At 38.1% G+C, this 10,957-nt stretch overlaps 1 pseudogene; it reads right to left on the bottom strand.

Moving 5' to 3' along the window:
- Positions 1-3,794: 3,794 nt before the first annotated feature.
- Positions 3,795-10,682, bottom strand: LOC118242595 (annotated as a pseudogene).
- Positions 10,683-10,957: the final 275 nt, after the last annotated feature.

Here is a 10,957-nt window from a genome sequence, read left to right as displayed (position 1 = left end):
TTGTCCACATATTTGTACTTATGAGTATATGCATCTCATGGATGAGGCTAATTCATTACAACTAGCATTTCAGAAAACACAAATAAAAAGGTGAACTGTTATGCCACTGTTATAACATTGTTAAAATTTTCCTGAAAATTAAAGTGTTTTCCCTTGTCTCTGTGCAATTAACCAATGCCACTTTCAACAGACACGAACTTCCTGTCTTAGTTTCTTGCAAAACCAACATAAACCCACTCACATGGTGCTCCTGCCTTTTGACTCATTCTCTCTATGTGAGGTGCCACTAGCTTAAAAACAATATAATGCAGTCAGAACTCACTGTTACTTGTTACTTGTTCTCCTCATACACTTTAGACAAGAAATGTTTATCCACATTTAAGAGAATATCGTATTGTATTGTTTATTTGGAGTAGAATGTAAACTAGAAGTATAAATAGTTTGTCTTTCAGCAAGTACACTGCATAGTGTATATCTGAACCATCACTTTCTAAGATATTAACTGCTTTATTTAAACAAACTAACACCATAAGGGTTAACTACATGTATATCTAATTGGTAAAATTTTTATTTATTCAAACATTCATTTACTGTGCTCAGTTGGCATAGTTAATAGACTCTCAATAATGTATTGCTTTCATCAACAGAAGGAGTTCTCTGTGCTCTGACCAAACGGGTCGTATTTGTTAATAATGTTTAGACATGGCTTTGGATCAGATGTTCTTTCATTTTCACACACAACAGAAATGGACAGGCAATGTTCTTGATCAGAGTTTTCCGGTTCTTGTGGCATCAGCACTACATGTTAAGAGTTTGCTTTGCTCATACACATCTGATTCAACTTGTCTCTTTCTAATTTGACTGTCATTACATGCATCCTCACAAGCTTGAAATGTGTAGTGCTTTTAAACTGTAGTGCTGATAAATCTGAGTCTCATTTGTATCAGTCAAACAGCCAAGACCTGATGACTGATATGTTCATGCTCTCCCAAAGCAAAACAGTTTTTTCTAAGAAAGAAATGGGTTGTTATTTAGTTGTTCACTATAATGAGTATTATTCAGCTATTACTGCAAATTATTTACTAACCACATTGAAAATAATTTGACTGATATGCAATTGCAGGATACAACAGCAAGTCTTGGAAGTTTAAAGAACCTTAATGTTCTCTTACACTGAGGCATTGTGGTCTGCTGTCAGAGATGTTCTGCTTTTGTAAACCCAGTTGCTCTCATTCTCTCTGTATCTGCACACTTCAGCAGCATCTCCTCATTCACACAGTGCTGAATGTGTGTCAGAAATAGACACTTACTTAACATGGGGAAAAATACTGACATGGTGGTTTTTCACACTAGGATATTGCATCTGGGTTGCTGCATCGTCATGTTTCTCTCAGCTTATGGAGGTATTTTATTCATGTTGATATGATTTGTTCTGATAAACTGTGTGTGCAGCCAATGCTAGTCTTTCATGTGTGAATGCAACGTGTCACTTTTTCTCACTACCACTAAAACAAACATCACTCAGTATGAGTGAAATACACAAGACTGTATTTAAATGACCTGCTGTGTTAAGCTTTACTAATATAACATACAGTATAGTATTCAATGGTAATGGGGTATTATAAAATTAGGTGAATGTTTTATAAGTAGATGTTAAGAAAATCTTATGTGATGTTTATTAGATCAGGGCTGGGTTTCCCAAAAGCACCATAAACAAAGATAATCTTTAAATGGTATTATACGGAACACTCTCTCTCTCTTATTTAAGAGGTTTCTTCGGGACGGGGACGATGGTGGATCCCTTGAAGCCGGATGGGATGATACTGTCGGTGAATACCGGGGCTAGCTGGTCTGCGCAGGCTTTGAGGACTCTACCACAGACGCCGTCTGGTCCTGCCGCCTTCCTGGTATTCACTCTTTTGAACACTTTCCACACGTCACTCTCCGTGATGATGGGGGCATTTGCCTATGGTGGGCTCTGCGCATGACCGGTTGGCTGCGCCGATAGCACCATTAGTGCTGTTAGCATTAATGCTACTAGATGTAGCCTCGAAGCGAGCGAAGAATGTGTTTAGCTCATTCGCCAGAGATTCATACGCGCTCATCAGTCCAGAGGGTGGGCTCCTGTAGTCCCTGATCGTCCGTAGTCCCTGCCACAGGCATCTAGAGCCACTCTACTGGAACCGTGACTCTACTTTCCTTCCTTTCCTCTCTCACCGCCCCAAGTTCAGAGCATCGCAGATGGTTTTGTCGACCCAAAGCTTTTGGTTGGGCTGCATCACGTACGGACGATCACGGACTACAGGAGCCCACCCTCCGGACTGATGAGTGCGGATGAGTCTCTGGCGAACGAGCTGAATACATTCTTCGCTCGCTTCGAGGCTACATCTAGTAGCATTAATGCTAACAGCACTAATGGTGCTATCGGCGCAGCCAACCGGTCATGCGCAGAGCCCACCATAGGCAAATGCCCTCATCATCACGGAGAAACACAATACTCAACTAGCGTGCGCTAAAAATAATTATCAGAAAAAAGTTTCATGTATATCCAACTAGGCGTCGTTGTTGCCGCAACAAGATGAAGGCATGGTGTATTATAGGAGTAACGGATGACACGCTTGTTTATGCCAACAGCAACTAAACCGTCACGCCATATGTTTGATATTTATCTATGCTATAACCGACTACGTCCTCCTTTTCATGCAAAATGTCGGTTGCATTTATTTTTAACAGGTGTGCTATTGTTAATCATGCAAGGTTAATTGCCCTCTTTTGTTTATTTTTAACAGAGATCAGCACTTCCAGTTTTGGCACTTGGTATAGAAATTAAAATTAATATTCATTAATTATGAAACTCAAAATACAATCAGTCATTGTGTCAGACGTCTACAAGAATGAAAGACATAAAAAAGGAATAGACGTTTACATGCATCATACGTTTACCACATGAGTTCAGAAAACTAAAATTGGGTGGTTAAATATTTAGATACATGTACTCTATAGCGGTAGCTAACAGGCTGCTATGCATGTTATAATTATTAAGTTGTAGTCCAACGCTTGTAGCACCACTTGTTAATTCACTCAAGTCAACTGACATTTTACCAGAGTCTTGGTATCCTGTGTACAGGGTGTCAACCTTTAATAGCCTTATTCATGAGTAAGTTTTTGAAAAAAAAGGAAGTTCTGTGTCTTAATATAAATTTTCATGTAAATGCTGTTAATGCCAACAATCGACTACAGCATAAACCGATATCTATACATACTCAAAATATCCAGACATCTGATTAACATCTTATTATACAGAACTGACAGATATCCTACAGCTACTGCTACTGAACAGGCATACCTAATAAACTGGCAACTATTTTACAAGCAGTTACTTTTATTATTTATTCTTAGCAAGAATTCTTCTATGGAAATCTCAGGCTCTACAACTGTATGATCCAAATCCTCAAACCTAGAAATTCAGGTCACAGATAGTTTTACCATGATGTGTGTTCAGAGGCCCGCGGACCACTGTTGTAACTGTTGTTAAAGGCTGGAAAATCCAAAGCTTATCTTTCGCCGCGAGGTATTTGACAGAACCTAGGATCTTTTGTGAAAGAATGGGATGGTAAAATTACGTTGCTGAGAGACATGTCTTCAAAAACAAAGATACGGAAGCCTGGATTTCCTGCAGTCATTCTTGTTAGCAGTTTGCTACCAACATCTTGCACTGGATTTTTCTTAATCTGAAATTCTTCTAACAATTACATCGGTGTTACAGCAATATCAAGACATAGGATCAAGTTGAATGTGAAATTTAACAGTAGTATGGAATGTAACGAAAACGTTATGCTCCTGTGATCCATGTAAAGAGAGTGCATCCATGTATCGTGAATGTATTCAGAATGTAAATTAGCAAATCCAGCAGAAACACTTATTTTCTTGTAAAATATTTAAAGCAGTGTGGCCAGATGGTCACACACCGAGTACTTCTGGAATGGGCCCAGATCAGAAACACTATACTAGTAAGTCATCGGTTTAGTTTTTGGACGGTCTCTGGGCAGCATCTCCCTTCTTACACATTAATGTGTTTTTTCAGAAATAACAGTGCATTAAATTTACCATGGTACCATACAGCATGTGCCTGCTTGGCTCTAGGAAATGGTGCTGCTGTGTGACACGTGACACCCAGGCCCTCCAGAAGAGGATGCAGGAGACCACCTCCACAGCTATGGAGGGCTCCTCTATGTCTGCTTTACTCTGCACCACCCGCAGCTCCAGTTGTGCGGGACTCGGCCTGCTTCCTGGCCCCGCCATCTCTAACGGAAAAACCCAAAGAGAAAAGCTTCACTCGAGTATGTGTTACACAACACATGTAATAGATAAGACTGCAGAAGGTTTTCACTGGCCAGTGCCAACCAAACACATGTCATGCTTACCCTTGGCATAAGTGATGGTCCTCTTAATCACATGTTGCATCACAGAAACGGTCTTCTCACAGGCTGTCTGTGGTAATGACATGTGGTTTGTGTTATAACTGCAACTAGTAACAGCAAAAAGTCAAGTGTTTCTCAAGCTCTTTTTAGTCCATGATCTGCTAATGTAAGATATGTTCCTATTGAATTCTACGCTTCAATGTGAATTGTTTAGAGGATTAGAATTAGCTTTTCCATACCACATGATGGTATATTTATAACCAAGCCTGAAATCCCTCCCCCAGAAGAACTAGTCTATGGTAAAAACCAAGCATGACACATTAATGACACCTGGTGGGCATTTGATGATGTGCGTTTAGGATACATGCTACAGTAGGCACAGGAAGAAAGAAAAAATAATTACATTAATTTAAATTCACTTTGATTACTGGGAACCACCAAAATCATCAAAGAATAAAGTTAATCAGCATAATACAGTATCTAAAAATAGATTTTTTTAAAACAAGGAAAACACAGACTAATATGATACTCCTCCATGCCCTGTTGCATAGGGTGGGTTGTCAGACTAATGTGCTACTCTTCTGCTGAAAAGCAGTTAACCACACCTTGGCTACTGATTGTTCCACCAGCCTTGCAGGCAAGCCAAACATGTTCTCTCAGTCAGCTGTTAATATTGTTTGTATGAGCCAGTATTATTTTGTCAACAAGCCCAATAATATGGTATCTTTAGGCTTTCATGTCCAATCATACCTTGAGGTCATTGGGGTGGTGGTGTGTCCATGCCAGCAACATAGCATCAAACAGGTCGCCAGTGGCCACAAACACAGCATCCACCTTGGGAATGTCCATCCGGATGTGCTGTTTTTCCTTAGTGCCGCCCGCTCCCACTGGAACACGTCACGAAAAAGCAAAGTCATGAAACATACAAATAACACACTAAATTATTTATCACTAGCTCTTTTTATCTACCAATTAAATAGTATGAATAGTTCGCAAAATTAGAGTCTTCATCAACATTTTGTTCCGATTTGCTAATCAGCTCAAAAACAGGAGGTAAAATCATGTTTGAAGTTGAACCTATACACCTTTGTAAATATGAATGCGAGGTTTTACCTGTAGTCTAGCTCCCCAGGGCCACCAGGTGCTGATCTCCAAGAGGAGAGAGCAGGTCAGAGCTGGTGATGACCACATTGTGAGGACCCATTGCATGCAGCAGGTCTATAGCCTTATAAGGTATGACAACCAGTCAGCATTCTTAGAATGCTACAGTAATGTATACATCAATATAGTAGTTCATGTAGGGCCATATGGATAAAAACCCTATTGTGATAATCTGACAATTTGACAATGATAAACTAAGCAAAATGTTCTAATTTTCAGCTACTCAACAAACATCTATCAACTGTTGGCTTACTTAAAGACTTAAATTTAGTTTAGTGTCTGTATTAGAAAGCAAGGTCTTTGGTGGTATGAATTCTGCATCATTACAGTTGTGTGATCATGCTACACAATGCAGCTCAAACTAAAGACCCACTTGATTGGGGTCTGGGGTTTATGTTGGAATTAAAAGCAGTACTGGAAGACACTCAGAAATGATGCACGTTATTGAGCCTATGAAGACTCACCTCAACTGCATCTTTCTCTGTGCTGATTTTTTTGCCTGTCAGAAGCCTTTCAGACACAAAAAAGAAGCAGTTAATGAAAAAAACATGTTACTAGAGAATACAGCTCCACCTTCCACAACTACATGGTTATGTTTCAGATTTTCTCCTGGCTGATCCTGATTCTGACTGAAATGATTACTCTATGGACATAAGATACATAAATATGTGGGTGACCTATGGCCTGTAGCTGAAAATCAACCTTTGCAAATATGAATTTTGAGTTTATTTGCAAATTCACATTATACTTTACAAGTGTTAACATTTTACAAATGAGAAAAAGCACCTTTAAAATATCTATTGAAATTGTGCAATTGTGTAAGTTATTAGCTGGGTATGCAAAAAGAAATCATGGTTAAAAGTGGCTCTTTCACGTAAACATGTCATAATGACATGATGTGACATTTGCAAAGAGATTAATACTTGTAATTAAAACAATTACTAATGTGAGCTGACATATGTATGTCTTGTATGTCTCCATAAACCTGAAATCTTGTGTAAAACCAAATCAAACGAGATATTGAAAATTGCAAATATACAAAGACTAGAGTTAGATCCAGAGAATTACAGTGCACTCACTCAGCCTCAAACTGGTTAGGGGTAATGATGTCAGCAACTGGCACAACCTTTTCTTCTGGAACATACGCTGAAACAGTGCAGAGGGAAAGAATGACTTGACATTGGGGTCTTTAAACCCAGCACTGAGTACATCACCGACTCAAAACAGTGCAGCTATGCAAAAACCACACCCCACAAGTGTGTTCCCAAGCTCTGAAAAACAATTTATTAAATACCATTCTTCTGTATGGTGGTTAGCAATGACTTAGTTAGCCTAAGGGAAGAAATGTAAGTCACAGAAAATCTGACTCTTACTGAGAATGAATATACTAGTCTGTGTTAACGAAAGATGTGTGTTAATGGCAACTATGGTAAAAGCTGTTGCTGAAAGCTAATAGCATGTTTTGAGTTGGCACATGTTTAGACTGTATATGAATCTACATATTACCTACTTGCACACAAACAACATTTCAAATAAATCAGTTTTTGTACCTTGACAGGTTTATAATGGTTTTAACTTTTTGATGCATCAAAACATGCATTAATTAAAAATTAATGCATTACTAATTTCAGAATGCTATGGCTAAAGCATTCTGAGGGGAAAGTGTAAGGTAAATCATACAGAGCAATGTGTAGACCTCCATGATGTTCTGGATCTAAAATTAATAAAATGGTCTTTTCATTCTGCTGATGCCGATTTGTACTGCTGTTAAATGACTTTGTGCTAAAACATTTGTTCTGATGTATTATAATAGTGTATTTTTTCACAAATCTATGGATGTCAAAAAAACAAACAACAATTTTTAGATAGGGAGCCAACTTCAAAGAGAATAACATTTAGCTATCATCACAGTGAAACATGTGGGTCATCTTTCCAGGGTCTTTTGAGTAACATCCAATAAAACTGATTTTTCGAAAGTTGTGAGCAAATGTCATGCTTGCGGGTTTTGGTTTAACAAATGCATATGTTGACACCCTTCTGATATTATTTGGCTCACTAGAAGAAATTTCTTTGTATGAGAAGCCCTTTTATATTCCTCTGCCCAAAAATTCTACTGCAGTGTCTCTGTTCAGACAAAATATTTATTCGAAATGGAGTCTAGAAGAACTCAGATCTGTGCAGGACTGTGGAGTCAAGAGTAGGAATGTGCTCTGCTTCTGTAATATTAAAAAAGTGTGTTTTTACAGTCGTTGAACACCAGAGAGAAACCTTTTGTAAGATGTAATGTTTAATTTTATTTGAAAAAGCAGACAAGAGGGATGCAATAATTTAATCCAAAAATTCAAATCTCCACATAAAATAATCATTTTGATTCAGTCAAATGAAATATGAAAAAAAAAAAAAGTACAAAATGAAACTACTCACCATTGCCCCATTATAACCCAGTACTGGATCTCACACTAGAAGAACAAAAGAAACATGTGTACACATTAATTCACCAAGTTCCTTGACCCTTCTGTCAGTGCCCAGATTTTTGTGTATAATTGCTTAATATTTCAAAAATACTTAGATAAGACTAATCACAACAGCTGAAGATATGCAAGAGATTCCTTGTCCTCGAAAACTGGATAACACCAAAGGAAAGCATAAAAGAGGCAAGCCTGGCCTGATTTTGCAAAACTCTTACAAAATCCATTGTGCATTACAATTCTGCACCTGATCAACAGTAAGGGATTCAGTCATTGCTGCTTCTGACAAATAAAGAGAATAGTCTACCATCTACCATACACAAGGTTGGGGTTGGTTCCCTTCAGCTCCTGCACCATGCTCACCACCATCTCCAGCAAAGACACATCCCTGATGTACCCTAATTGGACACGAAGCACATATGATGAAGGACTTACTCTTTGCTTTCATGTGCTAAATGTCAACTATTTACAGTCAGCCACGTCAGCACTTTGGGCCACGTTCTTTCAAACTATACTTGAAGACCTATAACTATAAATGATCATGCATCATCTAAAATCTGCATTACTTAAATATACCTTGTAACTTAAATATACCTATAACTTGTTTTGTTGTTGTATTGTTTAAACATAACAATGTGTGTCATTTACAGCAGCCGACAGAAGGTGTTGTGAGGGAAAATGCTTAATGCTTGCTTAAAGGAGGACTAAGGAAAATGTGACCTTTATGTGACCTTTGCCCTCATCTTGACCAGTCTGCAAGAAAGGCGAATAGAGAAGTGATGGATTATGACAGTTATCGCTTAACTGTTGCTGGGCAGGGGTGCAGCAGCAGGGAATAAACTTGTTTTTAGCAGGAAAAAATGTTCAAGGACGGTTGAGAGGCCTGGCATCTGGAGTCACGAGATTAGCTCATGAGAGAACAACGGGGAATGGTGGGGGTATATAAATTCATGTTAGAGAGAAGTTTGAGGCTTCTTTCCCTCGATGCATAAGGGACAGAACCAATAAAGCTCGCTCATCTGCACATCTGGCTCGAGTCCTATTGATTTTTCCTCCACAGTGCACTGAGTTCTTATACACGTTAGTATGTAGTCATATTGGTTGACTTTGTTGAGTGTGATGCCCTCATAAAGGACATGCAGCTCATCAGCAATCAGCACCTGGCCTTTCCAGTGCTCATATCCTAACAAACAAACCAACAGACACAGAGAAGTCAAACTATGGCTTCCAAATGCCGGTCACACTAGCATGTATGTAAAATTCTGGAATGAGAGAATGGAGAATGCCAGTTTCAGTTACAGCTTTGTAATCCAACCTAAAAGGTAAAATCTATAAACTTCAACTAGCCATTTTTCCATTTGAAATTATAATCATGCCAAAAAAAAAGAGCATTTACTGAAGTAGAACAGTCACACTACCAGAATATGTTCTGCTTTCCTCCACTACTTTGTTATTGAACAGTAACTGGTGGCTCAGAAAGGATGAAGAAACAGGCCTGGTAACTGCATGACCACACAGTTAACAGCTATGTTATACATCACAAACATCAGTACTCTCCAAGCACTGAAAGGAACCCAGTCCAAGTTGCATGAGAAATTAGACTAGTGTTAAAGCACTTACAAAATGTACCACTCAGAAATAGTGTGCATATGTTTGTGTGTGTGTGTGTGTAAGTGTCTAACATACACAAATACTCTGCAAAGGGACTAAGGGCACACAAGAGAAAAACATTTTTTGATATATGCATGAAAGATAAAATTATTTGTTATTTTTTTGTGGCTGCAAGCAGTAGCCAATGACAGCCTCTAATTTACCTGGTTACCTGGGAATTAAATGATTCAATGTTAGATGCAATAAAATTCTTGTATGTAACATAAATCTTTCAACTAAATGACAGACAAATGTAAAGTTCCATGCAGTTGCTGATTTATAAAATAATTATTGGTTTACTGATTTATTTTGTGATAATATAGAAAGCTTTATTAGCACTTCTCAAAGTTCATTTTGTACTTTTATTTGTGTAATTTTCCTTTTACATAGATAAGAATCAGAAAACAAACAAAAAGAACAATAGATGTTTCCCCAATATCTAATTTAAGTGAATAATTACCGACCAGAATTTGGGTTTTATTAATGTTCAATTTATAACCTGAGTATGAACGAAAATTCTTTAGATCAGTTTTGGTATACTATGTTCAGAATCTGAGAGGACAAAAGATCATCATTTTCATGTGTGTAGATTTTGTCTTCTCTAATATAATCCTTTGATTTATTTATTCTCCCAAACTGCTTGGACTAATGTTATTATAAACAAGTGAAAAACTCAGTGACAAAGTGCAGCCTGGTCTAGTTCCCCTTTATAGGTAAATGTTCTGTTCTGGGTAGTTCACATTTAAAACTCGGTCTGTATGAGCTGCATTCTGTTCTATCCTTTTCTTCTTTTGGAATTACTGATATAACAGCTTCACTCCATGAGGGAGGCATTCCCCTTCCTGAAGTGTATTGTTAAGTGTATGGCTAAAAGAACAATAGTGCAAGTTGAGAGAAACCCACCTGTTCCAGGACCTGGTCCAAGCCATATAATGACTTTTGCAGCATCCCATAATATCGCTGGTGATACTTCTACACTCATTTTTTTCTCTTGTTCCCACAATGTTTTGTTGCAGGGAATGCTGGTATTAATGTGACAGTGCACATTTTAAACATCAAGACGTAGTCTGTCCTTGTGTATACATTGACTGGCTGAATAGTATGTAAACTGCTGCCCAGATGGATGTAAATTTCTCCATACATCAATTAGCCATTTTTCTTTCATTAGTTTAATAATCACAGATGCCTGAGGGAAGCTAGTTGCTCTTGGGGGGTTTGAAAGATCAAACCTGGGTTGGAGGTGAATATGTAAATCTC

This window comes from Electrophorus electricus, chromosome 2 (genome assembly GCF_013358815.1).
Source record: "Electrophorus electricus isolate fEleEle1 chromosome 2, fEleEle1.pri, whole genome shotgun sequence".
NCBI lineage: Eukaryota > Metazoa > Chordata > Actinopteri > Gymnotiformes > Gymnotidae > Electrophorus > Electrophorus electricus.
The sequence above is the reverse complement of the archived record's forward strand: the minus strand, read 5'-3'. Positions and strand labels throughout refer to the sequence as shown.